Source organism: Galeopterus variegatus, unplaced genomic scaffold (assembly GCF_000696425.1).
Source record: "Galeopterus variegatus unplaced genomic scaffold, G_variegatus-3.0.2 Scaffold16, whole genome shotgun sequence".
In the NCBI taxonomy this organism is placed as follows: domain Eukaryota; kingdom Metazoa; phylum Chordata; class Mammalia; order Dermoptera; family Cynocephalidae; genus Galeopterus; species Galeopterus variegatus.
The window spans coordinates 997509-1010978 of record NW_007726127.1 but is presented as its reverse complement, the minus strand read 5'-3'; the positions used below and the strand labels follow the sequence as shown (position 1 = coordinate 1010978).

The following is a 13470-nucleotide window of genomic DNA, read 5'->3' as shown; positions in this document are numbered from 1 at the left end:
GTTGAAAACAAAGAATTCCCAGATTAGCAAGAGCTACTAAGAAAAGTAGAGAGATTAATGAAGTAATGTGCACCATTCTTTTATGTATTGAAAACAACATTTCTACCATTCATGCCAGATTATTCTGAATGAAATAATCGGTAAATCTATTAATTTCAAAATTGATTTCTACCCATCTCATTAAGTTCTACCCTATGAAGGTGCCGATTTAAAAAAAAAAAAACTATGTTGTTTAGGGCCGGCCTGTGGCTCACTTGGGAGAGTGTGATGCTGATAACAATAAGGCCACGGGTTCGGATTCCTATATAGGGATGGCCGGTTAGCTCACTTGAGAGACCATGGTGCTGACAACACCAAGTCAAGGGTTAAGATCCCCTTACCGATTAAAAAAAAAAAAGGTGCCCTATATCTTTCACATTTTCCCAAGGTTCCCTGACAAAATGTCAGTTTGTCCGTTCCTTAATTATCACACTGTATATTTACTCCCAAGCATTTACTAGGCATCCAGTTCCATCTCTTAAAAGAAGGCACCTCGGACTGCCCATAGGACTAAACACAAGGTTTGTTTCAGGGCATTTTATACAAGTAAGGAAAGAGTGAATCACTTTATACCAAAAGTCTTTGACCCTTCTGCTTCTAAATCACCATGAAAGTGCCAATATTTTACTAATCTTCCAAGTATGAAATCTAAGAGTTATCTGGAACCTACTCACTCCTCTTCTCTCCTTACCAAGCTGTAACAAAATCTTCTCTCTTCTTATGCATTTCTCAAATTAATCCTTTCTACTCCTCACATGTCTGAGCCTGACGGTGTGCCTATTGTATGCTACTACTGTAATTTTCTCAAATTTCCAGCTCAAAGCCCCTCTCCCATCTCATCATTCCAAATGGCACTATTTTAAAATGCATCAGTTTAACTAATAATTCTCCAAATTACTCAAACACTTTCTATAACCCTTTCTTACATGGTCTATCTGGTCTCTTCATTTTTGCCTCAATCCTGTGTTCCACTGCTCCAGTAGTAAGCTCCTTCTTTGACAACATATCACTCTTAGATCTTCCCCAAGCTGTTTTCCATGCCCCCCCCAAACCCTCACTACATATGTGTTATTTGAAATTTTCTGATTGTATATACGTTTTTTAACCTATCTTTCTTCAAAAATTTATTACAAGTTTAAGGGGAGATTCATTTGCCCATCTTCAATCTACCAGGAAGTAATAGTCAGGATACAAAGAATGAGATAAATGAAAAGGATATTGCAGAGACCTAATATATGGCTTGAGAGTGAGGAACTGAAGATGACTCTGTAGGCAGAAGGGATGGAACTGAGCAAAGGGCAGGATATACAGGGCAGAAAAAGTCAGAAAAGTCACAGAAACAGGAAGAAATGAGATCAGTTCAACTTAGAAGCTTTATCCTTAAAAGGATATCTATCTAAAGGATATCCTATATAAATAGGAAGAAAGAATGAAAGGTTAAGTTACAGAGATTTTGGAGAGAAAAAGGAGGGAGGAAGCTAATGTTAGATGGTCTCATTCCCAATAAGAAGCAAGGCAATCTGCTGAGAATGAAGGGGTAGAATTTAGAAAATCATCTTATAAACATAAGATACATAATCATAATATTTAGATACCTAATCACCAACACTGTTAGATGAAAAACAATTAACGGTACATACTCTACTGTATAATCATTGTATTTACCCAATATGTTCTTAATTTTATTTTTAAGCTCCTTGAGAGCAGGCACCATACCATATGCCCCTTCCACATTACATATACTACACTATAGGTAAGAAAAATGAGATGGTGCTGAGATCTTTGTAAGATATTTTTTAAACAAGGCCAGTGAATGGAATTGCTCACATAAACAAACCATTATCATATATGAGCAAACTCATTCAGCTCACATACAGGCTGATTTTAAAAACTAACCCTGTGAGATGGCTGATACTCAAAAACACTATCACCTGATGTCTTCTCTTTTTCTCTTTCATTTGACTAAAGCCAGTCCAAAGAGGTACGTAAATATACTACATTCTTTTCTACTTCTGTGCCTCAGGCACAATGAACTTCAGCATCTGTAAAACAGGAGTCAAATCTATGTTTCAAATCTAAGTGTTTAATAAATGTTAGCCAGCTATTACTTGTGAATGCTGTTTTCACTGTTCAGAATATCACCAAGTGATGTTAAGGCACCAAAGAGTTTAATTTAAAAAATCTTTGGATACTGATGTTGGTTCAAAATCCCAGTAGAAATGGGATAACTATTTAGCAGCTGTTTCACAATAATAAAACCCCCGATGGAATCTGGATTCACACACTAACAGCTGCATAATCTAAAAGTTTACAGAAAACTACGTCAAAGCATTAGTCATTTTCTCCACCCCACCCTGAGGAACAAAAACACTCTCTTCATTAAATATATTTTCAGCCCTAAATACTCCTGCCTACTACATCCTCTCCTACACTCCTAACTCATCTATTCCTCTATAGCTTTTCCTTGAAGTTTCCTCACAGGTCTTTGCACCACTACTCACCTGTGGCAGTGGTTATTTCAGTGGCACCTAAAACACCTCTTTCCCTTTTAAATACTTGTTTCTATAGAGAAGTCTTGAAACTTCTAATAATTCAGGATTATAACTAGCACTGGAGTGCTGGACAGCTAAGTCGCAGAATATAAGTATTTTTGGATAACCCTCTAGCCAGTGCTGGACCAAGATTCTTTCCTCTACAGGCCCCCATTATCAGACATATGGGAACATGTCTCTGGAATAGGCATAGGCAGGCATAGGCAGCCCCTCCTGGACAGAAGGATGAAAACTTGATCAGCAAATATGTTGGACTTTTTCCTACCTTATTCTCACCTTTCATTTACAACACAGGCAGTTAAAAAGATGGGTTTTTTTAGCTAATGACACCATGTAGTAATGAATTCTAATGAGTAAATTTTAGTCCTAGCTCTGCCATGACTAACAGTGTGACCTTGAGCAAGTCACCTAACTTCACAATGCCTGTCTCCCTACATATAAAATGTGAAGGGTTTTGGCCTAGATGTGCTTGCTCTATGTTTGCATCCTAATATTTTATGACTACAATTACTATAACATTAAAAGCAAATAAATCTATTCTGACACACAGTGGCCTGAAATCAAACCAAGGATCCACATCTTATCAACTCAACAACTCACAATGCTAACATAATACAGTTATTAGCATGTTCTCCAATCACGCATTCCTGCTCAGGAAGGGACAAAGAGTGAAAAGAATTGAACAGTGCAGCAACAATAAGAAAGAGTCTTCTGGCCACTCTCCTTTATTAATGCTTGAGGGTACTTTATAATTACATGGTATCAAACCAGCAGAGCATTCAAGTTAGATTGCTATTTTTTTCCTCCTTTGTGGCTGGCCTGTTAAGGGGATCCCAACCCTTGACTTTGGTGTTGTCAACACCACACTCTAACCAACTTACCTAACCGGCCAGCCCCAAGATTGCTATTCTAAAAGAGAGAAGAGAAGAGAAGGGAAGGGAGGGGAGGGCAGGGGAGAGAAGAGAAGAGAAATGTGAATACCTACAACTAAAGATCACAGGAGCACAGTCCATGCTATTTCCAACAGGAAAACCTATTGCTCCATTGATTCTTTTTAATTAACAGGTTTAAGTAGTTAACACTAAAAATTCAGATTAAGGGGCCGGCCCAGTGGCACACTCGATAGAGTGCGGCGCTTAGGAGCGCGGCGGCGCTCCCGCTGAGGGTTCGGATCCCATATACAGACTGGTCCGCTCGCTGGTTGAGCGTGGTGCGGGCGCGACACCGAGGGTTGCGATCCCGTTGCCAGTCGCGGTACGGGCGCGACACTGAGGGTTGCGATCCCGTTACCAGTCATGAAAAAAGACAAAAAGGAAAAAAAATTCAGATTAAGGTTAAAAATGACATCTCATTCAAAATGCTTTTCCAGGTACTAAATACAAAAACCAGTTACTTCTTAATTCAATAAAAAGAAAAGGCTAGAAGAATTACAAATAATAAAGGTGTCACAAAGCAAATAAAAATTGTTATTCATCCATTTTTTCCAACGAATATGTCTCCTATATGCCCAGACTACTGGACATTGAGACTTCAAATACAAATAAATTTAGAAATTTATGGTCTAGTGGGAGAAATTAGAGATCTATTTTTACTGTGAATTAGCAAGTTTCTTTAGTCTAAAATATCAGAATAATTTTTCACCCAGCCCACTATTCCCTCTAAACATGCCAAGCCTCTGCATATATAAACATCCTCGAAACCATTATTCAATTCAAGCCCCTGTTGAAGGCTTCCCCACTCCTCCTGAACAGTTATCACTCCCACCCTGATGGCTGGCATAGACTATCCCTTTTCAGCATCAGTCCCAGAAGTTCCTTTCCAAAATTAACTTCCAAACTGTCCTTCCCAGCCACCTCACTCATTTTATTTCTAGCCAATTCTGGCTAATCTAAAAAAAATTATTTGACTATCTTCCCAGTGCCTAATTTCCTTGGTTCTCGTGAGCTGCTGGTTGGTGTTCTTGATTTCCGGTTAAAATAGTAACAAAACCTTTTTTGCCATGACCTGAAAACCGTTCCATGCCTGTTTACTTCCCCCTCAAGAGCACCCTGATCAGGCTCAACCTGGCCCTATAGGCTAGTGTCAAACATCATAACAGGGCAAGCGCGCGGCAGTCCTGGTGGTACCATGTCCTTCTGCAGCTTCTTTGGGGGCAAGGTTTACCAGAAGCACTTTGATCCAGGTGTCTATGTCTGCACCAAGTGTGGCTATGAGCTGTTCTCCAGCAGTTCAAAGTATGCACACTCATCCCCATGGCCAGCATTCATCAAGACCATCCATGACAGTGTGGCCAAGCATCTGGAGCATAATCAACCTAATGCCGTAAAGGTGTCCTGTGGCAGGTGTGACAAGAGTTCCTATACTTGGACCCAAGTGGGGGCAGTCACAATTCTGAATATTTAGCAACTAGCTGAAGTTCATCCCTAGAGGCAAAGAAACTTCTGCCTCCCAGGTGCACTAGGTAGGCAGCCCACACCCACCCCAGAAAGACACAGCATGGTGGCCACATTCTGCCCATTCTACCTTGGAACTGGAACCTTGGACAGGGTTCAGACACAGAGGTGAGGCAGAGGTGGCTGAGGCACTGGGAAGTCTCCCAAGGCCTCTATCCTGAATGGGATCTTTTTGGAAAAAGTTTATTTGCCGATAGTCCATCCCCTTCTGCCAGGACAGGCCTAGGGGGCAGGGGCAAAGCTGTCAGCTACCTAGCCGCCCACTCACAGGTGCAGTCTCTAGAGGGAGGGCTATGGGCTTAGCTCATCTTTGAATGATGTTGCATCCCCACCTTCTCTTCTCCCTAGTCCGCTGTCCCCTGCCTGTCTGTCTGGACTCACCCCTGTGGGTTCCAGTTCCAAGATGGGCTGTGGTCCTCACCAAAGCCTGTGCCTATCTCCCCCAAGCTGTGCAAGGAAACAGAACATAAATGGAGGCGGCCCTGGCCAGCTGCTCCAGCCCTGGTCACTGCATGATCCACTCTGGTTAAACCTTTCCAGCCAGGCCAGCCAGAGTGGTTATGGTCCGTGACCCACTTGGGGAGCAGGCTGAAAGGACAGACCCTTGGTCTCTCATCTGTGAGAACAGAAACCCTGACCCAGTTCCACAATCTGCACAGATGCAGTTTGCCTCACTCTTAGGAAAGTGGCTGTTGCTCCATTACCTTGACAAGCACAGGCCTGGGCCCTGGAGTTTACACCCTACAATTCATACCTTCAGAGGTGTCTCTTCCCAAGATAAGGCGACCATGCCTTACTGTACATGCTCAGAAGCTCTTGCCATAATGGGAGGGTGGGTGATACTGACGCCTCCCACCCCCCATCATGAATCCTTTCTGGAGTAATCAGGTGGAAATCAATAAACAAATGAACACCACCCCCCCCCCCAAAAAAAAACCATCATAACACTAGTACTTGTTTAATTATTATAATTATTTGGGTTTGTGCCTCTTTAGGACTCCACTAGTCCTAGGCTCAAAAGCTCAATCCTTGAAAGCACAAAATAGTGCCTTCTTTTTGTGCCCCTCCCTCAATGTAGAGCACAATCTAGGACAGAGTAGGCACTTAATAACTTTATTATCTGTGGGATAAATGGCTTGAGTTTCTATGATATTCAGTGGTTGCCTAATCACATTTTGTAAATGCCAGCTACAATGGATGGAATTTTCAATGTGGGCAGTTAACAAAAACAGAAGATTTCCATTCCTCTGCTATCTTTATTCAACCCACACCCACTCCTGGCTAGGCTTTCAACTCCCACCCCATGACTATACTGACAATAAATTTGAAGTCACTCACTAGCCTCACTCTTCTCTAACCTTACTCTCAAACCCTGTCCCAGCTCCCTTGCACCCAGCATTCCATTCCAGTAAAATAAACTGCTATGAATCTGTCCTGTCCACCCTATAACCCTAACACCTAGAAGAGTGCCTGAGACATAGTCAGCACTCTAAATATTTGTTCGGGCCGGCCCGTGGCTTACTCGGGAGAGTGTGGTGCTGATAACACCAAGGTCCCGGGTTCGGATCCCGTATAGGGATGGCCGGTTGGCTCGCTGGCTGAGCGTGGTGCTGACAACACCAAGTCAAGGGTTAAGATCCCCTTACCGGTCATCTTTTTTTTAAAAAAAAAAAATTTTTTTTTAAAAAAAGGGCCGGCCTGTGGCTCACTCGGGAGAGTGCGGTGCTGATAACACCAAGGCCACGGGTTCGGATCCCATATAGGGATGGCTGGTTTGCTCACTGGGTGAGCGTGGTGCTGACAACACCAAGTCAAGGGTAAAGATCCCCTTACCGGTCATCTTTTAAAAAAAAATAATAATAATAATAAATAAATAAATAAATAAATATTTGTTCAATGGGTGAATGAATCCCTTAAGGGTAAAAGAAGGCAGTGAGTTGTCACTGGGGCAGAAATAATGGATCTCTTGTCTGAAAAAGATTTTTCTAGAAAGCAATCACATACCAATCATCAAGAAGGCTTAAAGGGTATATAAGAAAACTTTGATAAAACTTAAGTGATATATTAGACAGAATTTCAGAACATCTGCCTGCCCATAATCCCTTCTAGAAAAATCCCTACTTCCTCTCCTTAGTGGTCAATGGTCACATGATCTGGGCTACATCAGTAGTAAATACCTGAGACAGAAGTCACCCAGCCATAGGCAGTCGGGGGCCTATACCCTGGGCTAGCTAGCTCCAAAAAATTAGCGGACCAATCAGATTATCTGAGGACTCTGCATGAACTAAAAAGTCACATCATGTGAAAGAAAACCTACGCTAACATCATAGGGCTTCATGCACACGAAGGTCATATAGGAAAGGATTCAGAGGAATGCTGGTCTGGAGAGAAGAAAAGAGACAAACGGACAGAAAGACTTAAAATGCCATGAGAGAGAGAAAAAGGAGAATAGATGGGACAAGGGAGATAAGGAAGATGAGAGAAGGGGAGAAGGGGAGAGGGGGAGAGGGGGAGAGGGAGAGAGGGAGAGAGGAAGAGAAGGAGAGAGGGAGGGAGAGAGAGAACAAGTAAAAATAAGATAGCAAAAAAGAGACAGGAAAAGCAAAGACAAAACAGCCTGGCCAGTCTCAGAACTGCCTCAATTCCTGCAGGCTGATTCTTCAGTTCTTCCTGTATTCCCACAAAAACCTCTCTATATTCTAACAAATCCCCCCTCCCAACTTTCTGAGCTAGTTTGAATGAGTTTTCTGTCCTTTGCAACCAAAAAAAAAAGAGAAAGAAAAAAAAGAATTACATTTTTTCTTACTTATCTTTTAAAATTTCAGGATGTTTCAATTAAATATTGAATACATAAAAGGGAATATTCATAACATATATATAACAAAATAAACATCTGCGTACCTGTCGCCCAGCATAAAAAATTAAACATTACCATTTACCTTTGAAACCACCTATGTATCCCTCCCAATATCAATTACTGTTTCATTAAGTATTTCTACAGGGTAAGTATACAATGAAGGAGGGGGAGATATAAAAAAAGCCCTAACAACCAAAATATATCCATACTTACACGGTAGTATATGGTTTGTTCAGAGTTTCACATCTTTCACCAGTTACATGGATATGATCCTATCATTTTACATGCCTTATAAAGCACAAAGAGAAAGCTAATTAGCCATTTTACATTCATAAATCACCTAAGGAAAATGTTGGTTTGATTTAAAAAATTAAAAAAAAAAAAAAAAAAAAAAAAGCCCACTCATCTCAGCAGCTCTCTTCAAAATGTTATCACTTGGGAATATGAATAACATGACTTAAGTGTTGCTAAAGATCATGTAGTTCTCTTTGGGCAACTGACCAATGAAAGGGGAGAAGTGGGATTCCTTCCTCCCCTTTGTGGAATATAAGAATGCATAAGGGAGCAGTCAATTGTGAATGAGGGGGTTTATCCTCTGGCTGTCTCAATGTTCTAATTTTGGCCTCTGGTGAGTAATTTTCCTTTTACTTCTCTGAAAACAGGGCAACAAAAAATCACTTTTGTGCTAACGCTAAATTATATGGTATTTACATATGACATGACTGAAAACTATTATTTAGAGTAAAAGGGAACAGAAATGCCATGAACAACTATAATGCACAAATAATACAAGATCTCATTTTAATCCATACAAATAATTCTTCCTTACAGTGGAGATGTCCTCCAAAGTTCATTGTAATGCTAAATTCATTCATCAAAACCCATATATCCCAGAATTTTACACTTAAAAATGAAAAAAAATCACATCTCTACCTAGGACCCTCAAACACTGATGGCAGCGTAGAACATTTTCTACATACCTATTTAATCAAATGTAAATTAATAACAACACTTTGAAAATTCACCAATAGCAAAACATTATAAACTGAGTTGCCAGATGACAAAGGTGCCTTCAATTTCAATTTCCTTCATACACAAATGCTCACCAACGCTTTTTTCTTTTTCTTTTTCTTTTTTTGACCGGTAAGGGGATCGCAACCCTCGGCAAGGTGTGGTCTGCACCACGCTCAGCCAATGAGTGTACAGGCCACCCTTATATAGGATCCTAATCTGTGGCCTCGGTGCTATACCAGCACTGCACTCTCCCGAGTGAGCTATGAGGCCGGCTCTCACCAATGCTATTAAGCCGAAACCCAAGAGTCTGGGTTTAACATAACTATCTACTTCTACTTAACCTTTTGTTGCAGCATGAATTACTGGTGGGATGGCAAAAAAGGCAGGTAATAAGAGGGAGAACAAAAATCTCCTCCAGGGCCAGCCCCTGGCGCACTCGGGAGAGTGCGACGACGCTGGGAGCACATCGGCGCTCCTGCCGCGGGTTCCGATCCTATATAGGGATGGCCAGTGCACTCACTGGCTGAGCGTGGTACAGGCGACACCAAGCCAAGGGTTGCGATCCCCGTACAGGTCACAAAAAAAAAAAAAAACTCCTCCAAATGAAAAACGCAGTTTAAAATACAATATAAATCAATGTATGAAAAATGTGGCTTAAAATACAGCTACTAAAAAATTCAAATAAACTCTCCAAATCCCCTGCATACCTTTCCACATTCATCTCCTACACTCCTCCTACACCAACCCTTCATCCAGTCAGATCTAATTATTTGTTCACTCATGTTCTAAGCCTTTGTGCATACTATTCTTTCTGTCTAGATATGTTTCTCTCCAGTCTCCACCTTAAGAGTTCCTATTTATCTCTCAAGGCCCATCTCAAACGTCACCTCCTTTGGGAGGACTTCCCTGATATAAATGTCTCTCTCTTCCTCTTCCTCCTTTCAAAATTGGTAATCACATTGCACGTATATTGTCATTGTTTACTTGTATATGTCCCTCACTTGAACTGTTTAAGAGTTTTGTCTATTTCTCATTTATATCTCCAGGCTATAAAAGTACCCGTGCACATATAAGACAATCAGATGTACATAATCATAAATAATAAATGCACCTCCCATTGGACAGTAGAATAATGAAAAACAAAAAGTTCAATAAAAAGTAACCTTTACTAAATGGAAAGGAAAATCCTGGATTAAATCCTGGAGCAGGAAAAGAATATAGTGGAAGAACTGCTGGAATCTACATAAAGTATGGAGTTTAGTTTAACATTATGGCACCAGTTCTATTCTCTTGGTGTTGACAAATGTACCACAGCTACGTAACATGTCAACATTAAGGGAAAATGGACGAAGGGTATATAGGAACTCTCTGTACTATCTTTATAATTTTTCTGTAAATCTAAAATTATTCCAAAATACAAAGATTATTTTAAAAAATTTAAGTAGTCTTTAAAACATCTAAAGAACTACAAATATTACTGTGCACAGGAATGTGGATTTTAGTGACAACCATAATAACAAAAAGAGAAGAATAAGAGGTATACTTCTAAGAAGTAAATGAAGGAAAGAAGTAAATTAAATAATTTTAATACCATGGAATAACCAAAATATGTGAGGATTTTTTAATGCTGCAAAATGGTGAAAAAGATTTACGTCATTAAGCTGAAGTAGTTCAATTTTTATTTTCAGAAATACATAAATAACTCAACATTGAAATAATTTCCATAAAAAGTTTAAGACTGAAGTATCATACCACATACATGAGAACTATATTATCTATGCAAATCATGGTAGTAATTATATTATTACATCAAACAGAGCCCTGTTTTGAAGTTAATAATTCTCAAGTTCTAACTTCAAGAAGTAGAGGGGAAATGTTCCATTAAAGGTATGTCACTTTAAAAGAATCCCTCTATAATTTACAGTAGTTTGTAAAATATAATTTTCAAAGCCCTTGACAAAATCCACTTTCACATTAGTTCTTTAAGAGCAGTGAATAAAGGAGTTTTGCTCCTTCTCAAATGATTTTAAAGTATTTTTAACCTAATGATTTTAAAATCATATTAGTGAGTTTCAAAGTCATATCAAAATATAAAACACTGTCAATTTAATAACCAAATATAAAAACTAGGAATATCAATACATGACTAAAACAGAAATCCAAATCCAGTGTAACATTTCAATAATTAGTTCTTAGAATTTAAAGGAATACTATTTCAATTTTAAAATCCAACTTGAAAAGATAAAGAGAATTTTTAGTATTTGACCCAGTGTAAATAGGCTGCACAATCAATCATCACAGGAAGATAATTACAAAATGAAAGAATCAAGCTACCTTGCTAATTTTAAATAAGTCTGATTTAAATGGTCCTTATTTGACCAGTGTAATAAATGTTAATAGCAGGCCAGATGAATAAAAGCAGGTGATGTGAGCACAATTTAAATATATAAATAGAGTGTATGTTTTGATCATGGCAAGACATGCCATTTTTTTAGCTAGAGAAAATTCAGAATACTATATGAGCAGCTAGAATAAACTTCAGAATATTATCTACTTTTAAGTTAAGCAACAAGAATTTTTTGAGATGTAAAATTCATCACTCAAAAAATGAAAAGCCAGGCCGGCCTGTGGCTCACTCGGTAGAGTGCGGTGCTGATAACACCAAGGCCACGGGTTCGGATCCTATATAGGGATGGCCGGTTTGCTCACTGGCTGAGCATGGTGCTGACAACACCAAGCCAAGGGTTGAGATCCCCTTACCGGTCAGTCATCCTTATATAGGAAAAAAAAAAAAAAAAAAAAAAAAAAAGAAAAGCCTTTTTATATGAGTATTAAAAACATTTATCCATTTGAAAATATGACATGGTGACAAAAAGAGGCCCACAGGAGCAAAATAGTAATGGATCAATAAACACAATAACATCTCAGCTTATCCTTAACAATCTTTCTTAAACCTTTAAGTATCTTCCAAGTCTAATTTGGAACAAAGGAAGTTGAGAGCTAAAGACCAGCTCTCCTGAAATTTGTTTCTAAGATTACTAGGCCATTATTCAGGTACAAGTCAAACAAATTTGGTCTTCTGGGTATACTTCTTTGCTTAGTTCACATCAGATGTATTAATTTCTGTTATAACTTAACAGAAAGTCATGAAAAATAGAATATTTCATTTACATAGAGCACTGTATCAGAATTAGAGCACTGTATCAGAATTAGAACAGTGATCCCAACACAATGTTATTCAATTCAAGCAGCTTGAATTACGGAAATGATACAGCTGATTACTAAACAAGTAATAGGATCACCTGGATAGATAAAGACTTAAAGATAGCTTTACCTTGCTAAACACTGAAAAAGAACTATACCAAAATGATGACAATTAAAATCGGAGGGAAAATCAAATACTAGAACAATTTCTTTTTCTTTCTTTCTTTCTTTCTTTTTTTTTTTTTGAACATTTTACATTATGAATTTATGTCTTTCAGGCCTTTAACTTCAGTTTTTAACTGTCTTCCTAAGCAGCTTTATGAATGCTAAACTAATTTCAATCAAACTAATCAAACTCAAGAAGAGGAGAAACAACAACACAAAAATAGGCCTCTCTTCATAACTTACTAAAATATTCCATCTGACTAATAATATTAACTTCACAGACAAGGGACCTATGGGGTCCAATTTAAACCCCTCACTGGTGCAGAAAAAGGAACATGAAGCTCAGCGATTAGGACTAATCTCCCAACTTGCAGTCTCTTTGCTCTTTGTCTTCTATTATTACACAGTATCTCCTATTTCTGAATTGAGCTATCAGTTCAAAGAGATGTATTTAATTATCGCCAGTCCACTATATTCTGCTGGCTAGAAAACAAATTTTAAAACAAACTTCAGTCTGAACAAATTTAGTGCCCACTGTTCTAGACATTTTTTATTATGAGACTCACAACGTTTTTATTTTTTGGTCTTTATTGCTAATATTCTAGCTCCTGAGTACTTAAAGCCTTTTACCTCCCCACTTCCCCCAACAAGCCCCCACTTTCCAATAAAATTAAACTAAGTAAACAAAAGGTGAAGACAGCATGGATAGCTTCAATCTATGAGCAATCTACTTTGCCAAATGTTTTTAGCTACTCTCTAATAAAAAGCTATGAGCAAGCTTGTTAATAAGAAGGAAATTATCTGTTTACCTCTTTCCTTAGCTTTGGACAATGTTCAGGTTCTCATAAAAGTAGAAGAGGGGAAATCAGCAAGGAAAAAGCAGGAGTGATGATGAAGCATATACCCTGAACTGACTGTCCGAGTAAGCATTTTTTTAAAAAAAGATTCCTAATTAAAATTGAAGGTAATTAAATTCAGGTGACATGAACTATTCTGAGTTGGATGCATTGATAACAAGAGTTTAAAATCCTGCACCCTGGGCCGGCCCCGTGGCTCACTTGGGAGAGTACAACACTGGTAGCACCGAGGCCATGGGTTCGGATCCTATATAGGGATGGCCAGTGCACTCACTGGCTGAGTGTGGTGCAGACAACACTATGCCGAGGGTTGCAATCCCCTTACCGGT

The 13470-nt window shown here is 39.0% G+C and overlaps 1 protein-coding gene and 1 pseudogene across 1 annotated transcript in view; one reads left to right on the top strand and one right to left on the bottom strand.

Moving 5' to 3' along the window:
• GNAI3 (guanine nucleotide binding protein (G protein), alpha inhibiting activity polypeptide 3) overlaps positions 1-13470 on the bottom strand; it is a 43830-nt gene that overhangs the window by 22539 nt on the left and 7821 nt on the right. The gene's annotated exons all lie outside the window — the stretch shown is intronic.
• Positions 4719-5052, top strand: LOC103585711 (annotated as a pseudogene).